Raw genomic sequence first — 24031 nt, forward strand, 5'->3', positions numbered from 1 at the left:
TATTGCTCTCAGGAGGTATGTCACGAGATCCTTGCAGATGCAGCCATTGTTCAAAGGCGTTGTTCAAAGGCTAGACAAAAAATCTGCCAGATCATTTCCAGATCTGATCCTAGTTTACCCTAGATAAAGGTCTGGGTCAGTTTGTGGGAGGCGACCGCAGAGCAGGAATAAAATAACATCAGTCATCTCTAACTGCAACTCCTCCTCCAAGAAAAAGGGCGGACACCTCTCCCATCTATGAAGCATTTCCTAGGCAGGCTCCGTTATTTTGCAGTCATCCAAAAGATGGCAGCCTTCCCCAAATCTTCTACCTTGCCAACTGGCTGGACTCTGAACACAAGATGTTTATCTCAGCTTGGCTACTGGCACTGCAGCCATCATGCTCATGGGAGGCAGAGCCCAAAACCTGCAGAGAGATGTAAAAAAAAAAAAAAACCTGTCTCTAGCAGTGCTCTAGGCATTGAACTAGTGCTGGTCTCTGCCTGGGAAAGGTGATCATGCCTTCCTCCTGCTGGAAGAGGGATTTCCTCTTGGTTGTGTGTGAAACAAGTGTCCTTTATCCTGGGAAACACAGCAACTTATGATGCTGCAGCAGGTTTTTCCTGGCTGTCCATGGTGCTCGGAGCATCTCCTTCAGGAGGGAGGGGGTTGGATTGGGAACCAGAGGGGAAGAGGCCGTGGGAGCAAGGAATAGACTGGGGTGTATTGGGTTGCAGTCCCAGCTCTCCGTGGTTTCTGTGTTCCCAAATTGTCTTTCCTTGCAGAAGGACTCAATGAAATGGCAGGGGGAACTCTACCACCCGATGCCTTCATCACACAGCAAAGCACACCATGCTAGTGAGGGGGCAGGAGGATGACTTCCCTTTGGCCTCCGCAGTGCATCTGCACCCCCTTTTTGGCACCTCTGTTGGTCACCCATCCGCAACAGACCAATGTGTCCCATCTTCAAGCCCCCATCTCCTTTCCCAGAGCTCTCATCTGCGTCAGAGTCCATTGAGGAGCTCTCTGGGATATGGAGAAGGTCACCTTAGTGACCCTGTTCTGTGCTTCTCTATTTTTGGGGCTTTGTCTTTGGAAGTGGAAGATGGGAATATAAACATAAAATCCTTTCTTTACTGAACATCCCTTTTGTCAGATCACCCTTCTTTCCACATTATACTTTTAATCTATGGAAATCTGTAGACAGACCCAAATATGAAACAAGATGGCTACTTCTATTTTCCCTGCCTCTATTTCTCTGAATAAGCTTTTTGGAGAGACAGTGTTGCCCAGGGGATACTTCACCAGTTTGAAATAAATAAGAAAGACATGCAGTGTAATTTCTGACTCTGCTCTTGTGGTCTTGGACATATTGGACACATCCCTACTAGGCAATTAAACAGTGCCAGGCTTTGTTTTCTGGCCCTGAGGCCAGCTGGCACTGCCTGACCTTGTCTATACCATGAAAATCTTTCACCTACCAAAGCAAGGTTCAGCATCTCAGCTGCTGTAGTCCCTGGCAACTCTAGATCCTGAATAGTGCCCTGGAATTGCTTGGTTCAAGCCAAAGCTGTGCCAGTCTTGGCAAGGCAGCTCCCACGCCTTGGCACAGTTTCACTGATGAGTAGAAACGCAGCCACCAGTTCTCCTTTCTCTTCAGCGTAGTTCCTCCCCAGGGCCAGGACAGCCTCAGCACATTTGTACCTAGATCTTGTTTGTCTCCCTGGGCACTGGTGCGTGAGCAGCAATCGTCCCTGTAATCCTCACTTGGCTCTTGCAGCCTCCCTGCCAGACAGGAGATGTCTCTGCTGAGTAACCAGGAAGAGTTTTCTCCTGCGAACAGGCTGTGGGCTTAAATTTTTGGAAGTGAACGTAACTTGTGGAAGTAAAGTTAGCGGCTCTCTGCTGAGCTTGCTGATGAGGCTACAGAGTGACATTCTTGGATGTCTCCCCCTGGTTCCCTTGCTTTGGGTAGGCTGGTGAAGACTGTAACCTTCATTTCTTGGTGACTTGTGCCCTGACTGTTCAGCACGAGTGCAATGAGGGCCAAAGATGGGAACCATTTCTAAGTGCTCCCACAATAATAAAAGCAATAACTACAGCTATAATAATAATGAAAACCCTAGAAACAAGTCCTGACTGTAGTCAGCTGCAGCACTTGGCCTGCCTAATGGTCAGGACATGTGGGGAATCTTGATGATATATTTTGCACTAACACCAAATAAGCTGGAAATTGGCTTTGTGAGCCAAAAAGCAAACTGAACTGGCACATCTCAGATAAGGAGGAAGGTGAGAACGTTGCCTCACTAATACCTGCATCAAAGATAAACCTGCAACAAACACTGCTGACTCCTGGCAATGGGATTAGATGAAGTTATCATTATCTCAATACATTTCTTGTAGTTAGAGCATGTCAGAAGCAGGGACCAGCAAGCTGGGCAATGCACAAACACAGCAGCAGACATAGGTCCCACTTCCAGCAGGCTGCATTGATGCGCCTACCCCTCTGAAGGTCCTCACTACAGCCCCAGGGATGCAGGCAGAGAAAAAATGAGGATGAGAGCGCTAGCAGTATTACTGCCATTGCTCCTTGCTCTGCCAGCACTGCCAGCTTTGCTCCTCTTTTGTCTCAGCAATGGATTCTGAAGCCACGAGAAAGATCTGCTCCCTGTCCTGGTAGAATCGGGGACTGTCACAGCTGGTGTCCTGGAGAAGAGAGGGTGTTCACCACCCCCAGGCCAGGGCTCCGCAGGGACTGCAGTTTCTGCTATAACATTTATTTTTCCAGAGAAATGAAAGAATTTTTTTAAATGAACCTCCTACAAGGTGAAATTGGGATTGGTGGAGGAAAGGCAGAGAAGGGGAAAAAAATTGGTCCAACTGAAATGTTTTGCTCAGATAAAACTGCAATGATCCATTTTCATTTTCAGCTTTTAAATCCTTTTCCTTTGCTTTACATTAAAATAAAGTAAAACCATAATTTCCCTCCCTTCATAGGAAGGCTGGGAAGCCCAATCCCCCCTGTATTTATGATGAGTCCCTCGTGCCTTATAGGAGAGGACACTGGAGTCCACGGCCAAGGAGCCCAATGGGAGGGAAAGTTAAAATTAGCCCAAAACATCTGCAGAAGGGAACATCCCGAGCCACAGTGAATTCCTCTCGAGGGAACCCAGCCAGTCTCCTCTTGAACCCTGGTGAGCTTTTAGCATCCACAATACCCTGCAGCAGGGATTTCCACAGCTCAGCAACCTGCATGTGAAGAACCACCTCTTCGTTTTTGTTTTGAACTGAACATGGGGTGGGAATATGCTGCCCTAAATTTAGACCTTGTGTAAGGGAATAGATACCTCTTTGGTGAGGGCTGGCTGAATTAATCTGTCTTCAGGACCTAAAAGCCTCTTGTGGAGGCACTGCTAGAAAAATAGGGAAAATCGAAGCAACGAACGGGAGCTTTGGTTAGCAGCACATGATGCTTATTTGGGTTGTTTTACACTTTATCTTCTAAGAAAATGATGAGTAAAGGGGAGCCCTGGGTATTTTATTCTTATCTAGTTCTTGTGCTCTGCTTTCTGCAGCAGCCTTCCCGTATTCTCAGAACTAGAGTGGGGCGCACAGAGGATTTCTGGTTCACTGGCAAGCCCCAGGAATTCAAAGAAAATTGACTTTGATCCAAAAAGAAATGTCGTTTTTTGCCTTTTCAGTTTGTTCAAAAGAAAAAAACAACAACAACAAAGAATTTCTGTGAGGTCAGGCGAAATGTTTTCTTTCGTATGTGAGCATTTTAAATTCCAGTTTGAATAACAGCATAAGACAAAAAGGGGAAGCTAAGAGGCCGTGCCAAGGACTGCCTGATTCATCACGCACGGAGCCACAGCAGTAAGGCTGGAATGTGGGAGAATGTGCGAGACAGGAAGGAAATCCCGCTGGTTTGACACAGGAGAGTGAAGCTGAAAGACGCTGAAAAGGATGCCTGAGATGCACAGAAACAGCTATGGATGTGCTGGCCTCTCCCCTTAATGAGACAAGCTGGAGCCATTACATTCCCTGCATGTTCCTCATTTGATTTCTTCTGTGTAGTGGAATCTAAATGAGTGTTAAGAAGGTAAGTGAGTCAGGACTGTTATTTAGCACCTTGGTTGGATGTGCCTTACCCACTGTGAAAGCCCCTAAATTTTTCCAAAAGGCCAGTTACTGGGGGTTGGGACATATTTCTTTGACTATTCCTTATATTTTCAAGCCTCTGCACTGCGTGAGGGTGGACTTTTTGCTGCCATTAGGGCTGCAGCTGTCTCCAGGGGGTCACGAATCGCTTACATGTTTACTAGATTTTTCTCCTTCAGGTGAATTTGGTGTTCCTTAAAGATGCAGACTGGGCTGAGAGTGAGCAATTGGAGGGTAAGTTCGCCACGTTGTCTACTCGGAAAAAGGTCTTGCCTCGCACGAGACGCAAAGGATATGCAGTGTTAGGGGAGTTCATCATGCTGGATGAGCCTGAAGCTGCCCAGTGGAGGCCAGCATCTGATCCCAGGCTAATGCCTCTCCAAGCTGATGCACGCAGTGATACAGGACAGAGCTCTGCCGAGATGGTGGCTGGCCGCCAAAGCTGCAGAACTCCAGTCAAATGCCTGAGGGAATTCGTGAGGGCTCAACATGGGACCAGACACAGCTAAAGTTCTTCTGGGCCTGGAGACGGTGCGGTCACCCTTCTTGCAGGGGTCTCTGCATGATGTGGATGTCGGGTGAGAGAGAGATTGAAAGGACAAGACATAAGCCCTCCCTAAGGAGGAGGCCAGTTTCAATGACTGAATGAGTATGATCCATCTTTTCACATAACCATGACTCAGCGTGAGGCACATGGGTTATTTCTGTATTTCATTAGAACAGCCCATTGTGCAATGTCATTGAGAGACATACCCTGTTTTGGAGAGCAGGCGCGAATGCCTCAAGACTGCTGAGGGAAGAAACTAAAGTCCATTTGGGGAAAATACTTAATTTCCAATGGCAGTTTGCAGGTTCAGAAGCTGCAGCACAATTTTTAGGCTGCGCCAGCCCCGACTAGGTCCAATCTGTTACCTCAGATGTGGACAGATTGCGTGTCTCCCCTCAGGCTTAATTCCCAGCTACTCAGTCCCACGGAGCCTGTGCTTACAAAGTATCTCTGCAAGCATAGCACAAAGCATTTTACAAAGCAATGATACAGATAAATAGCGGAGGAGGAATGGGAGGAAACATCACGGGATATAAATGCTAAGTTAGAAGAAGCTTCACCCTTTGCTCTTCCTCGTTCACACAGTCCCATAGATGCCATGTTCAGGAGATGGTTTTTCACTCTCCATTGCCCATGCCTGAAACTAGTTCTGTCTTTTGGAAAGTCAAAGATGCACTCCTGGAAATGCCCCACAAAAAGGGATAACTTCACTTTCTTTTGGACGATAGTCATATCAACAGACCGCTAAGAAACTCACTCATGACCCCTGCAGTGATAAGGCTGCTATGAGACAGTGCAGTACCTGTGTTTGCCCATGGCATCATAAGAAACATTGATTAATCTGACAAGGCTTACAGATCTTTCCTGATGCTCTCTACATGACTCGTTGCAAGACAATGAACCACACAGGAAGCTTCAGGGTGAGACCTGCTCTTTTTTAATGAGAGCGGCAAACTCCATTTCCATCAAACAAGAAGAAAATACTGCAAGCATCATTGTTTCCCTCCTCCTTTCAGCATTGAAAGTCTATTTCTTTTTCCTGTGTGACATGCAGCAGTACCTCTTCCCACAGCCTTCGGTATGCACCCCCTTCTGTCCTTTAGCACATGTCCTGGAACAATATCCACTGCAGCTCTTTTTTGACTGGCCTTTGCCTGCAGTGACAGAAAGAAAGCCATGTCCGTAGTGGTTAATTCATCATGGTCTGTGGAACAGAAAGCCCACCTCCACACAATAAACTTTCTCTCTCCTTAAAACAAGGTGTCCACGTCCACGCTGATAATTGGAATGGGCCCTGGTCAGTGTTAGTTCTTGAACAACTTTCAGGAACGGTTTGGGTCTGTGCTTTTTGGCCAAGAGCAAAAGTGAGCCAATGAAAGTGCAGACAATTAAATGTTGTGGAAGACTTAGTTCAAACGTCAAGCCCAGACCTCAGTCTTGGCACTGCTCAATTTGTTACTGTAGTCATAGCCTAAGCATTTAGTTTGAGATGAGCTGAATTGTTCTGACTGTATTGATTGCGCGATCACTCTCCAGTGACTGTAATGGGAGTAGAGGCACCCAGCTCACACAGATGCCCCAAGATGGTGGATGTCTAAGTTCAGGGCGGTGGGATTCTGGAGCTAACTCCAATCCTAAAGTCCGGTGCACTCAACCAACCAAACTGTCTATATGACACTCACCGCCCCCACCCACTGTCCTGGAGAAGTCTTTTTTTTACCTTTATTCTTTCATAATTCACTACTATCTCTCATTTCTACTCCTTATAATTTAACACCTTACCTGGGGTGACCATTAAGACCATTAGAAGAGCAGCGAACACAACATAGATGATCCTCATGACTGGATATCCACCAGGATCCCAGCGGGTCTGGGATTCAGCGTTACAGAAAGAGCTTGAATCTGCTGCTAAGCGTAAGGCTGGAGATCCTGATATTTATAGACATTTCTTGACAGAGAGGACGGTATTAGGGAGGAGCGTGACTTCGTTGTTGTCCAAGGATACATTGTTTGCTACTTAGTGGGATATTATGTCACTCCAACCCAGTGGCCATCTCACAATGAGACGTCCACTCCGTTCCCATTTTTCACTGGCTCTTTGATGACATCTCATGTGGCCTATACAGGCGTCTCTCCCTCAGGAAACAGTCTCCTCTTGATCTGTCTGCCAAAGCTCATAGTCCAGAAAAATGAGACTGTCAGTACAAAACCCCTTGGAGCAGGCCTCTAGGTCAGGAGACTTGGTGTTGTCTTGCAGGAACAGCTGAGGTGGAGAGCCTCTCAGGGACAAGTCTGAGACCCCTTCTTCATCCCATCCATAACAGAGATCTGAATGGACCGGTACTGCACTGACCAATGCCACTACATCCATTCCCACATATATGCCAAGACCTATATGTGAATGTCTGGACTGTACAAGGATCTGAAGTGCTGTGGCCACAGACATGCACGTTGTTACAAAGCTTAAGTACCTTTCCTACAAAAAAATTCTGGCTGTCTAAAAGTGAGGTCCTTAGTCTAACCTGGAGCTTAATTTAGCTGCCTAAGCACAGATACTTAGCACTGTTTCAGACCTCCAGAAGTATCTGAGACAGATATGGAGCTGCCATATGATATGACATGGTGTGATATAAGACCTCTAGATACTCTCCTAGAAAGGCAGCTGCAGCCTTGGGGGGAAGTCCCAGGACACCTCAAATGGCACCATGATGGGAACAGATTCAGGTGTCTGTGATTCCATTATAGCTGGTGTAGCTTTGGTCGACATAGTTGGTAGAGTCTGGAAGAATGGTTCGTCACATCCTAAAACAGACAGTGACTGGCCAGCCAGCTCACTAGCTCTCTAAGCTCTGCTGTCTGGATTGGATAGTTGGCTGCACTGAATGTAATGGGAGCTGGACACCTAGCACACATGGAAACTCCTGCACTATGAATAGTTCATCCCCAGTGGAATCCCTCCCTTGTTTCAGAAGCCTAATTTTACAGGAGAGAAAACCCAGTAGTGGTCATAAAAAAGAAGTAACTCAGTAGTTTAAATCAATGTATGAAGAACAAACAGACCACAAGCTGCTTCTATTTCTGTTTGTTTCCCAAACCACAAATTTCTCCTGCCTATCAACCTGGTCCCAGAGATCTGGACACCACTTTCTGCAGATAGTGTAACTAACAACTCAGTCCTAACCTCTGCTACTGTTAAGCCCTCATAATGTTACACATTATAAACACAAGTGAATAAAACAGAATAAAGCACGAAGTGCAGAGATGCTGAAGGAAGAGTGGCAAGCAACATATGTCTCCAGTGCTTACCTAGAGTCTCCTTCACCACAAGCTGGGAAGAAATACTAGCATTTTTTATATACATCTGCACAGTTTGTGATTTACCTGTTTCTTCCCTCTTTTCCTTATCCTTTGTGGAGAAGCAAAGAAATACCTACTATAGCACCTCCAGTCCAAGAAGAAACTGAACCCAAGCAGAAACAGAAACACTGTAGGTGTATTCCCTGGCAATGAGTGAGTGTTTCAGACTGAACAATATTGGTACTGTATTATACCATTCCCTCCATGAATGGTCTGAGATCAGCTTGGGGCTGTCTGTCCTGCATGTATGCTGCTTTTGGAGAGCAAAGCTTGCGGAGGCACCCACTCCAAGTTTAGCCACTCCGTGTGAGATTCATTCAGAGACAAATGCACTTATATTTTGATGTCTCCATGTGTGTGTTTCCAGTTGCTCTGGTGTTTATAGAGTCAATGGTGATCTACTCAGCACAGAGCATGGAACTGTGAGAGTCATTCAGCTTACTGGCCAGGAGGTTTTTATTTTAGGGTGAGCTGAATCACGCTCAACTCTAGAGATCATTGATGGATCTGAATATATCCAGTGACTCAGATATCTCGGAGGCAAATTGGAGATGGATGCAAATTTGAGATGCCCCACCTGACCTCCAGGTGTGTCTAGACGGAAAGGGTCTCCCATAGGTTTCATATCAAATCTGCCAGCCCCATACAGATGTCGCAAATACTCGGTGCTGTCTCAGATGGCACAAAACATCTTCATTTAGGCAACTGAATCAATCTCATGGCTGTACACCCTTCTATGCAAACACTTAAATTTAGATTTCCCTAATTTCCAACTCAGTCACACTCAGAGGATGTCAGACGGACAAGATCATGAAAGGACAAGCACCAGGATACTGTGCCCCTTCCACACTGTCCTTCACATCCAACCTGGACAGCACTAAGGAGCTGAGCAGATCCCAGTCCCTGTGGTCCTCTTGCAGTTTTTCTGCCTTTCTGCAGCAAGTCTGTCCATTGCATTGCAAAGTAAAAGGTAGGACAGAGACAGCAGAGAAGGTAGAAGGGAATAGGGATAAACTCCTCCATGTTCCCAGTGCATCTCTCTTGCTGGCATCTCTCTGGAAGGGAAATGATCACTCAGTCCTTATGGCTCTTCCAGGCCTTGACTCCTCTACTGACGACAACCATCACTGCAGCCACTGGATAGTTCAGTGATGCCTGTCATTAACTCAGAGCAACTTCCTTCCCGGAAAAATACCAGCCAGCAAACCCCCAAATGACCACTGCTGTTGGATATTGTCATCTAGCCCATCCTCAGACAAGTGAAAGCAGGGCTAGCTGCAGCAGCTTTTTGTTGCAGAAGCTGTTTCACTGTTGATCCCTGATCTCCCGATCATCTCCACAAACCAGTGCTATACTGTGTCTTCCCACCTAAACTACATGGTAGCAAGCATTACATTTCTTACTAAGAAGTTTAGAAATGGGGTTACCTCTCCTAAACAGGTGTAAAAGTGGGAGTTTGCAAATCTACTGGTGAGAATCTCTGCACAGGTGCATTTTCTGCTTGAAAAATAGCAAGGGAACATGAGAATAATGGGATTGGACCAGAGCAGAACTCCAGATAGCCTGGAACTTCTGTTTCTGGCAATAGCCAAAGTAGACATTGAAGGAAGGGTATAAGAGGCAAATAATGACTCTTCCCAGCTTCTGACAGTTTTGCGTCTTGGGAATTTCTTGAGGTGGTTCATGGCTGCTTTCTGTATATTTACTAATCATCTAAAGGGTGTTCTTTCTTCACTGTGGCCAGCCTCACCTTGCAGCTAGGTGAATTCCCCACATCAACATGGTCCTATCACAAGGAGTGTCATAGCTTAGCAACACTTGTCTCCCTCTCTGAAGCTCCTGTATAGCCTGCGTAGTTGTTTCTGCTACAGAGCTCTCCCAGATCTTTGATCACGTCCCTGGCTATTCACTATATTTTTTCCTGTTCCACCATACCAGTCTGAGCTAGGCAGAGGAGGAGGAGCCAAGCACTAAGTACGGTACCTATCTTCAAAAAAACCAAAGTACTGACTGGGCAGTCTTGGGACTTTGGCACAAAGAGGACACTAAAACCCATGGAACAAGGTCTGTCAACCTATTTGCTTCTCTGCAGTCCACCTCTGGCTGGTTCCCTGGTATTTTCACAGAAAGAGGGCTACCCTGTGAATATAGAAGATGTTGCTGAACTGCCCACATATTGCAGGAGTGAAATCTGCAGAAAACCTGTAGCCTGGAATAGTAATAAAGAAATGATAGTTTCTCTCTCGTTATCAGAGAGCTGCATTCAGGGGCACAGAGAAGGCAAGAGGGAAAACGATACCCTTTCTTTCCAAATCCCTACCCCTGGCAGCTCTGCAGCTTGTTGTCACTGGAAGTTTGGTTGTCCTTGGTGTTCACAGGCCTTTGGGCTGGGCTCGCAGAACCTGTCCTAATGCTCTGCATGGGATCACAGGGACAGCAGTAACCACACAGCACACACCACAGTTACATCTGCTTTTCCTTTTTTTTTTTTAATTATTGAGAGGAGGGGATGACAATTGGATTAGACAGTTGAGAAACTGCTCCCAAAGCCACCACGGTGCCTCCTCTTCACCAGATGCTTTGTCTTCAGTGCCTATTTCTCCTTCCATCCATATGGGACACAGCAGTAGTACTTGCAGTCAGAGGATAAAGACCATGAGTCTCCCTTGGAGCACTTCCTGGAGCAGTACGCGTGCTTCGGGCAGTACTTCTTTATCTGCCCATAGCCTGTAGGGGAAAGACAAAGGGAGAGTGTCTGGGGTCAGGAAAAGTGCATCGAGGCCTCCCCATCTGGCCCTGCTGTTGCCGCCAGCGTGGAGCTGCTGAGTGGGACGGGACCCTGCTGGTAGGGAGGTCCTGCTTTGTTCTCCCCCACCTCCACACTCCTGCCCACGCCCACCACCGAGGGGCTGGGCATGCTGGAAGGCAGACGCTCGCCCTGCGGCAGAACCTGGGACAGAAGCTGCCTTGTCTGCTCTCAAGCCTTTCCTCTCATACTCCTCCTGCCTCCATCTCTCTTGCCTCTGCATTAACCAAGGGGGCAGAAGGGACCTTGGAGAGCACAAGCCTGAGAACCTCCTTGTGCATCTGTCTTCCCACCAACTCATATGACTATGGGGCCTGCTGATGATGCAGGTGCAGTTTGGGAGAGAGTCGCTCCCAAGGAGAACAGACTCATTCTCTGTGTGAGACACCCCAAAAGCAAAGTTCTCAAGGACACCTTTTGGGGTGTGTGTGTGTGTGTGTGTGTGTTCTCTTACCTTATCCTTTTGCATAAGATCTAGAGTTGTGTTCCTAGACCGCATTGCCCACTCAGGTGCCCGTGCTTATAAAAACATGTGCTTTGAAAGATTGTCCTCTTACTCGGAAAATGCTGAAAGGATGCAGTGGATTGAAACTGGCCTCATGGCAGTCTTGTGCCAAACATTAACCTGGATGATTAAAACTGGGCACCCAAGTGAAAGACTTGGCCCATGGTGGCTGAAAACTGATATATGAAGGGAGGATGGAGTTTCTAAAGCCCATCTGGGAAATTACGACCCAGAATCCTCTATTGAATCTTGCAGAGGGATCAGAAAGCCAGAGTCTCAGTTGGGCAGTTACAGCTATATCATATTAGTAGATCAAACGTGCCCAGACTATCCTTTGACACAGAAGCCAAATTGCATAAAACAGTCCCCTCTTCTAATATGAAGTTCCCTTAACCCCCAAGACAGGTGGCCACATCCAAACTCTGGGAGTAGCCTGGCCCGAGCTCACTCCCAAACTGAGCCTAGGGCATTATCAGGGAGACTGCCAGATAGCCCCGGCCAGATATATGCCAGGGACACTGCTAAAAGTCTAATAGTACAGGCAATCAAGTTCCAGTGTTCTAAGTGCTTCCTGGTCTTTTTTCATTTACTAGCCTGGACATAACCTGCACACTCAAATACGTAAGAACTGGATACTGAAGCCTTAACCTCAAGTATTCCTACACAAAGGCTGGAATTTTTCTGAGCTAATTCTTATTTCACAGTCCCTTGAAAAAAATAACTGACATACCTGACCAGGTTATAGCAATGCCCTCAGATGATGATGTCTGTATTTTAGTAAGCTAAAGCTTCATGAAATGAATCCCAGCTAATATCTGGTCCACTTAGCTGTGTTAGCATGAGAATAATTGATTCATTCCCCTAATTTTCATCTCCCCCAATATGCCATCTTACCTGGGGTGGCCAGGGAGACCAGGAGGAAAACAGCGAAGACAAGGTAGAGGAACCTCATGGCTGGAGCTGAGCTGAGATCTCAGCAAGGCTGGAGAGGGGAGTCAGAGAGATCTTGGAGTAGAGCTGGTATGCAGTGAGGCTGTGATTGCTGGTATTTATAGAGCGTTTCTCTGCAGAATGGAGGATTCTGGGGCGATACAAGAATTCATCCAAGGTCATACAATTTACGGCTGGACACACAGTCATGGTACCAGCACCAGAACTTCCAGCATCCACTCAAGTATGTCGGCAGGAACCTCCCTCCCTCCGATCCAGTTACTCAATATCAGATACCATTTCAACACACAGCCTTTGAATAGAGCACAAATGAATAGGGACTGCCAATAGCAGGATTAAGCTGATGGGTCAGAGGGACCTGATGGAGATCTGCAAGTATAATGATGAGGGGAAAGTGAGATCAATATCACAGGGTTTCAGGCCTTTCTTTGGCAGAGATGCAGCTCAACAGGGCTGAGGAGCTGCCAGGGTGTCCTGGTAGCTCTTCCTCCTTTGTCTATACTGGTCATTGTGCGAAGCCAGCTATGGTGAGAGAGACCCTGGTGTGAGTAGCGTAGGCCTGGGAAGGATCCTGCGGTCTGTGTGCCGTCCCTGTCAATCACAGAAACCATGGCTGCAAAATCACACAAACAAGTTCAGCAAACTCCATCTTGCTGCCCCCTCTCACCCCACTCATGGGGAGGAGTTGTTGAGGCTGAGTATCTTTCCCCAGGAGTCTGGATGGGCTGACCGCTCATAGACGTTTTGATTGTCATGTTCCTCATCCCAAACCCTCCAGGGTTTCAAGCATCTGCAGAGGAGCTTGTCCAACCTCTTTTAGCTGGGATATTTAATATCTTTATAAACAATCTGGAAAAAGAGGCAACAAGTGAGGGGATAGAAGCTGCTGCTGATGCAAAATTACTGGGTGTCATCAAAACTAGATCTGGAGAGGTTGGCAGAAGGATCTTACAACACTGAGTAACAGGGTAGCAAAAGGATAGATGTTGATTCAATGTCCGTTAGTTCAAGGCTGTGAGTTTGGAAAAATACATATTCTCTGTACATATTATGGGTCTGAATTAGCTGAAGCCATTGGAGAAGTAGGTTTAGGAGCCCTTGAAAAGGATGCTCTGAAAACATCAAATAAAACAAATGGAAAACTGTATGTTAAGAAATGTTGGGAAAGCTACTGAGAAAAAAAGAAAACACTGTACCACTGTGTCAATCTCCAGAGCACCACATACTGAACACTGTGAACACTGTTCATCTCCCCATCCCTGACAGCCTATAGTAGGGCAAGAAGAAATTAGAAGAAAGATGGTAAAAGAGGGGACTCATTTCCATAAAATTAGATATTAAATATACGAGCACTTGTCTTCTCAGGGAAGATATAGTTATATGGAAATGTACCAGGAGGATCTAAAAAACAAGACAGGCCTAGGAAGAGAGAACTGTTTTTCTCTATTTTTGATAACCCGGGAAACAGGAGAGATGCAATGATGAAACTATGCATTTACTGAAAAAGTAACCAAAGAAAGTCCTCTTCCACATCGTATGTAGCTGAAATGTGGAGCTTGTTGCCACCGGATCTTTGACAGGTCAAAATGATAAATATATTGAGAAAGCAATTCATAAATTAGTGAAGCAGGTACAACTCAGGAATTAGATATAAATCCTGACTGAGGGAATCACTGAACTTCACATTACTAGAAGTGGGAGAATTTCACTGAGTGCTAGCCATTTTCTTAGAGTCTCCCTCCCCATACAGCCCTTTCCAGTGCTTTACTGTTATTACAAAAGTTTTCCTGCATCTAACCGTCCTTATCATTATAAAGGTATTCCTGCATCTTCAATATGTGTCTGTTGCTGCAACTGAAGTCACTGAATTCTCATCCTATATATGCTGCCCATGGAGAAAAAATTATTCCCTTGCCTTTTCTGGATTTGAGGACTGTCATGTTTTCTATGTCTTTACTTTCCTAACCATCATTATTCCACTTGCTTCAGTCTTTTGTGTCACATTTTCTTGACCTCCCCCCTACCATTTTCTTTTCTGAACCCCTTTCAACTGTGTCACTGCTTTCTTGAAGCATGATGAAAAAAGAGGATGCAGTTACTGATGGGCACATAGCGCAGTGGTTACTTCTCATGTATTAGAAGCTCAGCTTCTCTTTATACATCTGTGACAATTGGTGCTGTCTTCCCAATGCCATAGCATTGCTCATTTGTGCCTGCCTGTGATCCACTGAAACCCAAATTTTCTCATGCGCAACCGCTATACAGCCCAAAACTCCTTGTTCCGTATTCTCCAGCTGAATATTCACACCTGTGTAGACAAGGTAGCTCTCCCAATTACTTAATCGTAATATATTTATTGAATTATCTCTTTAGCATGAAAAGATCCACTAGAATGCTAATCCTGTCCTCTAACGCTTTGCAGTTTCTTTCAAGTTCTCATTTGTAAATTTAGTAAGCACAGTCTCTAGACCACCATGAAAATTATTAGATAGAATAGCACAGGACTCACAAAAGATCTGTGATGAGATGTGGTGTCGTAAATGATTACCTTATCTTCATGTACATGTTTGCCTACATCGCCTTTAATCAGTACCATAGTCCTTTTTGAAAAAATTCAGACAAAATACTCAGCTTCCAGACAAAAAAAATACGATGAAAATGTAGAGCATCAGGTTTGGTAGAGATCCTCGAGGAATCTCAATAGCAACACACCAGTCAGAGATGAATGTGCACTGAAAACTACTCCCTGTGATCGATTCAACACCTCGATGTTATCCATTGTGTCTGTGCCCTGCAGACAGCGTCCACTGATAGCGTCTTATCAGAAGGACGCCCAGACCTAATTCACGCACCTCTGGAGGGCAAATCTGCTTTAAGTAACTCGCGCTGGCACCCTCCGTCCGCCAGAGCTGTGCTTGATGGCTCTGTTTGTGCTGGCAGCCGGATCTGGAGGAGGGAGATGTGCACCCGAATGTCCGGGTTTCTGAAAGCGGCAGGCGAGATGCGAGGCAAAGCCTACTGAAGCGTGGACCCAGCAGCCTGGCGCCTTTGTGAGTGGGCCCAGCAGGTCGGAGTGACATTGCATCTGTTGGAAGGCAAACAATGTGTCTTTGAAGATGGTTTACTGAAGTTCCTCCTCCGTCCTGCCCACTCTTGTCAGGAATCACCCTATAAATTTCAGGGCCTGCAAAGCCAACCTATGCATCTGTCTCAGACCTGCTTTGCTCCTGGTGCACTGAGATCTCAGCTCACCTCCAAGCATGAAGCTCCTCTGTGTGATGTTTGCTGTGTTCCTGCTTTTCTCTATGGCCACCCCAGGTAAGACAACAGCTCGTGTGGGTTAGAAAGCAGGGCTGATCCCAGAGGCTGAGGTTACTGGCCTGTGGACAACCTCTGGTCGAACATTTTTTCAAACACTTTGGTGTTCAGTTGTCTCTGGGTTTCAGATGTTCATAGTTACAAGGGATGTTCTGGAGACACAGGCACTTCCTGGTCTTCTCTTCTCTCACTCACTTTTTCACTTTAACCTGAGTCCGTTCTCTCCCTTTATTCTTCCTACTGCAGCACCATGTGCCACTTGCCTTTCTTTTCTCCTGTCTTTTTTGTTTATGTCTTTCTTTTACTCATTTCTGGCTTACCCTCGTATGCAGCCTCTAGGGCATTTGGCCAGCCAATCTCTTTCCACAACTACCTAAAAAGCCTCTAAAAAAATCACATACGGCAGGACCCCCTTTTCCCTCCCAAAGGGTTGCTTCCACATATGGCTTTCTGCTCCATCTTGTCACAGCACCAGCATATCCAGCTTCATCTCAGGGCTAAAAGGTTGAGTGTCTGGCAGGGGAGCACCAGCCCCAGGGACTCCCAGGGGACGGACAGCTTCTGCCTCACCAGACATCCCCGTCCAGGCACTGACTGCCAGCTTTGTCAGGGAAGATGATTCATCACACCCAGCTTTGGCAGTGGAGCTCACCTACCTGCAGTCAGCTCTGGCTAGTCACCCCCTGCTCCCTTCAGCCTCAGCATGGTTGAGGAGAAAAAGGCACTTTATGGAATGACCTAGCTCACAGAGCTGATTTGGGATAAGATGAATGCCACACGGCAAATGCCTGTGTCTTTCCATTTGTGCAAAGGGATCTTGCCAGCAAGCTGCAGTGTAGACAACTTTAGAGAGATGAATATGACTCAAAGTGTCCAACAGTCACCCAGGCACAACGGAGCCAGAAAACAAGGGTGCTATCCTACATGAGCTTAAACCCAAAGGTAGCCCGTGCAATCAGTACCACCCTGGTGCCAGCAAGGAGTTAACTTTTTGAGCTCTGCTCCCCTATGATATCTGACGTTTTCTCTTATAACCTGTCTCCCTCTCCCTCCCATTGCAGGCTACGGGCAGTCGAAGGGCATTTGTGATGGGTACTGTTCCCCCGCATGCACCAAAACAGATGAGTGGACTTTCAGCCAGTCCTGCGGGAAGATGTACTGCTGCATTCCCCCACCGAAGAAAGGAAAGTGATTGCAAAAGAGCATAGCCATGGAGGAAGAGAAGCAACTCATGGAGGGGCTCACAGCATTTTATTCACTGCATGACAGAAATGGTCTTCACTCCTTTGAAGTAAATTTGGCCAGATATGATTTTTGTGTGTACTGTGTTGTTCATTTATCTACAAGGAGCAGAGGACTTGGAGGGGTTCTGTCAGCCAAACTGGGGGAGAGACATTTCATCCTAAAGCTAACTTCTGTAGTTGGCCAGACGAACTAAGCCCTAAACGCCTCTGACTGCTATGGGAGTCTGAACACATGGCGCCCGCAGCCGTGTCTCCATTGCAGACCGGTGAGGTGAATCTGCCCTTTACATCTGTACATGCAACATAAGCTGCTCCAAGGGGGCTTGATACCAACTACTAGCATCTGCCTGGTTGTGTACTAAGTAACTTGGAGGTGAACAGAAATAACCCAGTGAGTGGTCTTAGAGTCAGTTACTTTATCCTTAGTCCATAGGAACAGTCTGCTACCGGTTTGCGCTCCTCCTGGACTTGTAAGACTGGTGGCAAGGTGGTGTTCCCATGTCCCCGTTTGGCACTGCGCTGGCATTTTGGACTCTTGAAGAGGGAGCCCAGAGGGAGCCCAGAGGGAGCTGAGATGTTGAGGGAACACTTACGGTAAAGCCTCAGTTTGGGTCAGGAGGAGATCCATCTCAAAACAGGCACTTTTTTCTTCATCATTTTTCTCTCATCATATTTTGGTTCATGTTACGGGGCAGTGCTGGAGCATGCAAATTGGGTGAGACCAAACTGGAAGATGTGCTCCACAGTGCACCTAATGTGCTCCAACCTCTAAAAGATGTTCGGTTTGGGGGACCAGATGGGAATGAGTCTTGGGAACTAGTGAATTAATGAAATTTGTACAGTGCAGACATTGGGGCCGCAGCACCCACTGTTCCGCTCTACAAATCCCCTCTTTGGGCTGCACTACTTGCTAATGTAGACATGCCCTGAACAACCCTGCTGGGACCACACAGCCCCACTCCTGAAACAGAGGACAGGTAGCCATAAAACCATACCCATAATAGTAGATCAGGCAGAGTTACATCAGTTCCTGGGTAAATCGTGGGAAACTTGGTAACTTTAAAAACTGTATCAGCTTTAAAACTGTTCAAGAACACGGGAATCCTGACAAAGCTGTGGCAAGAGTGGGATTTCTACGATGCTGTTTTTGATCATAGGAATGAATCTCTTCCCAAACTAGCTGCACACTGCAAAATATTGAGAGTGAGTGGGTTAACATGTAGTCTAGGGTGGGGGCTAAGATCGGAGAGTGATAGTTAGCAAGTCCTGTCAAGAGCTAGAGGCCGTGGCCTTCTGCTTATCTGCAAACTAGTAAGAAACAATTTGTCAAGCTTCATCTGAGCCCAGACAACAGGATATGAAAGAAGGAAAATTCATCTAAAACAACCATTTTTGCTGAGCAGACTACATATGAACACAGAGGGCTGATAAAATAATAAGACTTGCAAAAATAGAAAAGAACAGAAAAAAAACCTTGCTGTTTTTTTCCCATTTTTCCCCAAGAAAAATTAAAAAAAATTGTGATGAAAGTGCAAAGATAAGGTATGTTAAAGTGATCTCACTCTAAGTGAACTGCAAAATATTTTCGAGAGTGATGGCTCTGCTGGATCTCTCTCTGCTGCCTCTGAAGCCTTCAAAATGTTTTCTGTAACTGAAGAACATTTCTGATACCAGGAGCTTATTTCAAATTTCCACTGTTAGGGGAACGACACTTCTCCGCTACTGCTGTATCTGGCATCTGCAGCTATGTAACTTTCCAGGGCATTTTATTACAGCCTCTGCGGGAGCAGAGGGACCCATCAACTGTACTAAACCACAGAAGGGAATGCATGGGTCCCTTTTTTTGGTTTTCAGCTTGGACTTTGGTGTGGATGTAATGCAAGGAGGTGAGGAGATGGACTTCCTTCATCTTCGGATCCCACCTCCTTTATCTGCAGAAACGGGGATCTAGGATCCCCAAGAACTCACTCCTCCTCGCAGCAGATGAGCTCTCAAATGCAAGGCATACTTTTTTTTTTTTTTTTTAAGGAAGGATGATATTTTCTGGCTCCTTTGACAGAAGTCACTTAAATGCTCACCCTACATGTCCTACTTGCAGAAGTAGCAGATCTCATAATTCAGGAGTTCATCCACAATAACTTGCTATTCTCCTCATTGATGACAGAAGCATGGAAGCCAAATGGGAGGTAGCTCCATTATACTGAACGCTTAATATTTTATATGTGTGCATTTTGTATGCAATTAAATATGCATTTTTTAACCTCTTTCAGAAAGGCAGTGCATCCATCTAAGATTTCCACGGTGAAAGGCACTCAAAGGAAAAATAAGCTGTGTTTGTCCTGTCCTGACAGCCAGAAAATGTATTTCCAAAACCTTGCTGGCTAACTTATCTGTTCTTGCAACTATAAAACTTCCTGCACACGTTACCAATTCTTCAGGAGCGGGGAGGAGGGAGCAGGGAGCGAAGGACACCAGCTGCTCACAGCAAACCTCTCGGCCGCAGCAGTGCTCTCTGTCTCTGTTGTGTTTAAATGCTGTGTGTCCAAGGTGTCTTCACTGAAAGAAAACAAAAGACTTCTCCAAAAGATACTCATTGGCTCCCTTTGGGGGCAAGACAGCAAGTGATGTGAACAAAAACTTGACCAGTCTCTCGAAAGAATGGTCAATAACAAATTAATCTTGATAGGAGACATTTTGATCGCCAGGATGGTTATTCCAGCTACATAAGACATTTTTTGTGCTTGCTTTTCCATGGCTGGCACTTCCATCCAGCTGGGTAAGTGCACCAGCTAGGAATCATAAGTTTGCAGCAGGCGCTTCAACCAGTCTTACACACACTCAAAGTATGAAGAAGAGAGGTATTAGTGATGAGATATACAAAAGAAAAAAGTAAAAAAGGGATGGCTTGTGCTCTGGTGAAATCTGAGACATCATTAACAACAGACCAGCATTATGAGGGATAAATTTTCCGGTATTACTTCAGTAAGAGGAGCTTTCCAGGACTAACCCTTCCTCTTGGCATCATGAAGCTGAGCATACAGAGAAGATATGCAATCAAACAGCACTGAATACACAGAAGCTGCTTGTGGCAGCTTCAGCCTTTCAGAAGAAGGATGAGCAAAAGCATAGAGGGACTGAACCAGTAACGCCCAAACTTTCTGTTAGCACAAGGTGCAGAAGTGCAGTCAAAACATCTGGAAGCTTATTCTAAGAAGGAAATAACTCTTCAAGAAACAGGGAGAACTGAAGAGCTTAAAGTAGCAGATGGCAGACAATCATCTAGCTTGACAAGTTTAGTAAGCCGGAAGCCACAAGGCATATTAAAGAGCCTTCCAACAAAACAGACGTTCTCCTGAGTCCTTCTTTCAAAATTTCATCCAGCTTTGAGGTGTGGTGGAAGTGTCAACAACACATGTGGAGGACCAGAAGCTGGGTGGGTAGATGGGCCCAGCTGCCTGGAGTAGAATTACCGCCTAAAAGCAAATAAAATGCCCAGAGACCTATAAATCCATCTTCCCATCACAGGGATCGTGTTGGAGGACAGTCCTGTCTTCCTGGATTAAGGCTCTGGTGCAGAAGATCTTGAAAACTGCACCCAGTCTTCCTCTTGGAGAGAATTAGCTGCTCGGGAGTGAATTAGTGTGTGCATGGGCAAAAGACTGGGCAATTCGAATTGGCGCTGCGTGTGCTGAGTAATTGCAGGACTACTATGCTTGAAGTATTAGGACCCCATTCAAATACATAATTAGACCTCTTATATAGCACACACATGGCCATAACACCACTTCATCCTGTACTGAATTCAGTCTTTTTTGGTTGACTTAGATATTTCTTGAATAAAGATATCCAGGTGCGAGTAGATATCCAAAAAAAGAGAACATATCTTTTCCCTAGCATGGCCAGTCATCGTTACTGCTAAGAATGTGAGTTCTTTCTAATTTCAGTCTTTTTCATATTTTAAGTACCAGTTATGCCAAGAAGCAGATTTAGACCTTGGAAAGCACCTTTTATTGGAGTAGTAGCTGAATATTTATACCTTATATTGGGAAATTACTGGATTAAAGGGTTTTCACATGCTTACAGGGAGAAGACACGGGTGACTAACAGGCTGACTGGCCTAGCAGATAAAGACATAACAAGTAATTTTTCAGTATTGGCTTTGGTATGCAGCACTAGACTGACTAACATACTGGGCTTAGTTCAAAGTTTTAGCATCAGAGCGTTACTCTGCAGCACAGATTATGCAGTACTTACACTCCACGCCTTTTCAGGAGCAACAAAGGATGAAAAGGCCACGATTTTGTGCTTAATTTCAGTAAGGGAGCTACATAAAAATTGGGAACTTAAAAAGAAGACAAAAGGGACAACTAAAAGAATTAAATTGTTGCAGATAGATTCTTTCCAGGCACCATGGGGGCTATTTAAGGCCACTGTACTGAAAGCTCAGGCAAAATGTATGACACCTATTAAAAAAAGCCCTGAGAAAGAGCAAAAGGAAAAGGTCATGGTAGAACAGTAGGATGAGGGAAGTTGTAAGAAAGAAGAAGCTGAAATTGCGTCCAAATGTGAAAAATAGAAAAGATAATAAACTGTATCTGACAAAGCATAAAACCCAATAAGGTAACTCAGTGGAGAATTGCAGGAAGAACTTGCAAAAGGCAAAGAACCCTACTGAAATAACTCTTTTTTTCAAACACATCAGGAACAGGAAGCCTAACAGAGAGTAGATGATCGGAGTAGAAAAGCTAAGGCCACTGCACAGAAGCGAAGTGAAATGTTTGCACCTGTGTTCACCTTGCAAGAAAGCAGGCAGATCTTCATGCTGAACTTCTCTTTGTGGGGACTCATCAAATGACTTTGAATATAAAAGAGGTGGAACAGAAATAACAAACCACCAGCATCAGACAGTTTTCCCCAAATGTCCTAAGGGAACTCAAGGATGAAATAGCTGCCCTCCTGACCACGGTGTGTGATTTCTTGCTTAGCATCCCTTTGCCATGCAAGCACTGGGAGATGCTAATGTTATGAAAAAACTTAAAAGAGGCCCAGGTTCTACAGGCCTGTACCCCTGATGGCGGTAACAGACGTAAATATAATATCTGGGAAAAGACAGAGGGAAATCCTTTCCTAAAAACCTGCCAGAGTTCTTAAAAGGAGTCAACAAACATGAGGACCAGAGAGATCTGGCTGATATGAACCCTGCTTTGATTTCCAAAAGATGTTTGTTGAGGTCCCTTATTAAGGAAAATGATGAGTAAGAAGAAAGATTTTCACAGAGACTATGGACAAGTGCAGAGGAAGGAGGCTGTGGCCAGTGGTACATGGTCATTCATGGTCAGAGGCAAGTTAAGGGTAGTGCTCCAGGGGGTCACTGTTGGGGCTGCAGAGGTAATCCGATCATAAAGATCTGAAAAAGGGTTTGAATGGAAAGGTGACAAAATTTACTACTGGCACTGTGTGTTGTTCCGGGAAATAAAGACAGCTAACTGCAAACCTGCAGAAAGACCTCACCCTTTTGACTGGCTGGCTGATAAAACGGCAAATGAAAATTAGTGCAGATAAATGTAAAGTGATGCACAACGGAAATATCACACTAATTTTATATGTTGAATGAGTGGCTCTTTGTTGACTATTTCACTGATCAGTAGAGGTCAGGAATGTAAGCAACTAGAAGAGGAAGGGAGAACAGGGAACAGCATTATTTTGCTGTATGGCTTGACAAAATCTTGGGAATTTTAACCAGTGATTTTGGCAGGTTTGTTCTTTTTGACTTCCCCGTTTCGGGGAGGAAGTCTTTACCTTCTTTTAATGACAGCCAGCATCCCTGTTCAAGAAGACGGAACAGTCTTCTCCCAGAGACTGCTTGTCTCTCTGAATCTCATGCCACCGAGACTCACATGGGCCATTCAGTGAGTGAAATGTGAGATCCGGGGGGCCTTCAGTCTCACTCATATCAAGAAACTGGGAAAAGCCCCAATGGGTCATTGCTTTGTTATTCATATGAACTGCATTCAACCAGAAGGGTCCGTATCCCGATGTGAAATGTCAGCGCAGACTCTGCCCTGATCACTGTCTATGATTACACACAGATACAAGTGACAGAGAAGCAGATGGGCATATTTACATGAATCATTGCACCAGACGTTTCCATTATGCCTGGCATTCCTCATTCTTCCAGGGCAGATGTACTGACTGTCACCGCAAGAAAAGACAGATCTTGCAAATGTATAGCACCAGACAATATGGTATCTCCAGATTTGTGTGATAAGTGTTTTTTTGCCGCTGTATGCAGCTTGTTTCCTTTAAAATGTTTCTGCACAACTCATTATATTTCAATGAAAAGAAGACACAGAGGAAAAAGTAGGAAAAATCATTCTTACAGTCAGAATCTAATCTCTTATTACCCTGCATCTTCCAGAAGCATGGTTCAGAAATGCAACTCTTTCTTTTGTAGCTGTAATTTGTGTTTGCTGTTTTAGTGAGCATTTACCATAATTCCTCAAGTTACTGTAGCTGAAAGTAGCCAGATATAAAAGACAAAGAATTTACCCCAAATCTCTGCCTTTCAAGATGGGGAACACTGGGAAAACTTCACATGAGAGAGGTCAATAAATGACTGCACTGAAGTGATGTGTTTTAAAATGAAAAAAAGTATAATTCATGATCACTTAATTATTCCACTCCTGCACATGCTCTTTACTAAGTAAACTATAAATATGAGGGCATCTCTGCTTTTTTCACTGAAAAATATAGTTTATTTTCCAGATTTGCTGCTATCCCATTGAATCCCAAGTCTTAAGGCTCATCACTTTCCATTTGTTTTTTCTTACTAGACACACTAACCAATAGGAAACGCATTAGAAGGGAAACATAGATTATGACTGAAGAAGGATTGGCTGCTGAAATGTTGAGAATTTCCAAAATGACTTAAGGTTGCCAAGATCAGTCTCCTGGTTTTAGCCAAGCTGGCTGTCTATTTACAGTAAGAGGAGTAGGAAGTTTGCTGTGGAACAGTGTTGGTTTATGCCTAGAGGTAGCACCCTTCAGCTACCGTGGGTCGCTATTGGATGGTCTCTCCTCAGTGCTTCATTTTAGTACCCCTATTTTTCCACTTTCTCTAAATCCCTGTGTGTTTCATTGTATCCTCTAACAGTTCTCAGGTT

General features: G+C 45.3%; 1 long non-coding RNA gene across 2 annotated transcripts in view; it reads left to right on the forward strand.

Annotated features, from left to right (window-relative positions):
- Positions 1-16815, forward strand: part of LOC138066664 (uncharacterized) — a 44548-nt gene extending 27733 nt beyond the window's left edge. For both annotated transcript variants that reach the window (XR_011139954.1, XR_011139955.1), the window contains exons 3-4: positions 4320-4374; positions 16686-16815. This is a non-coding gene — a long non-coding RNA (uncharacterized lncRNA). The remainder of the gene's footprint in view (positions 1-4319; positions 4375-16685) is intronic.
- The last annotated feature ends 7216 nt before the right edge of the window (positions 16816-24031 follow it).

Source organism: Struthio camelus, chromosome 3, assembly GCF_040807025.1.
Source record: "Struthio camelus isolate bStrCam1 chromosome 3, bStrCam1.hap1, whole genome shotgun sequence".
Lineage (NCBI taxonomy): Eukaryota > Metazoa > Chordata > Aves > Struthioniformes > Struthionidae > Struthio > Struthio camelus.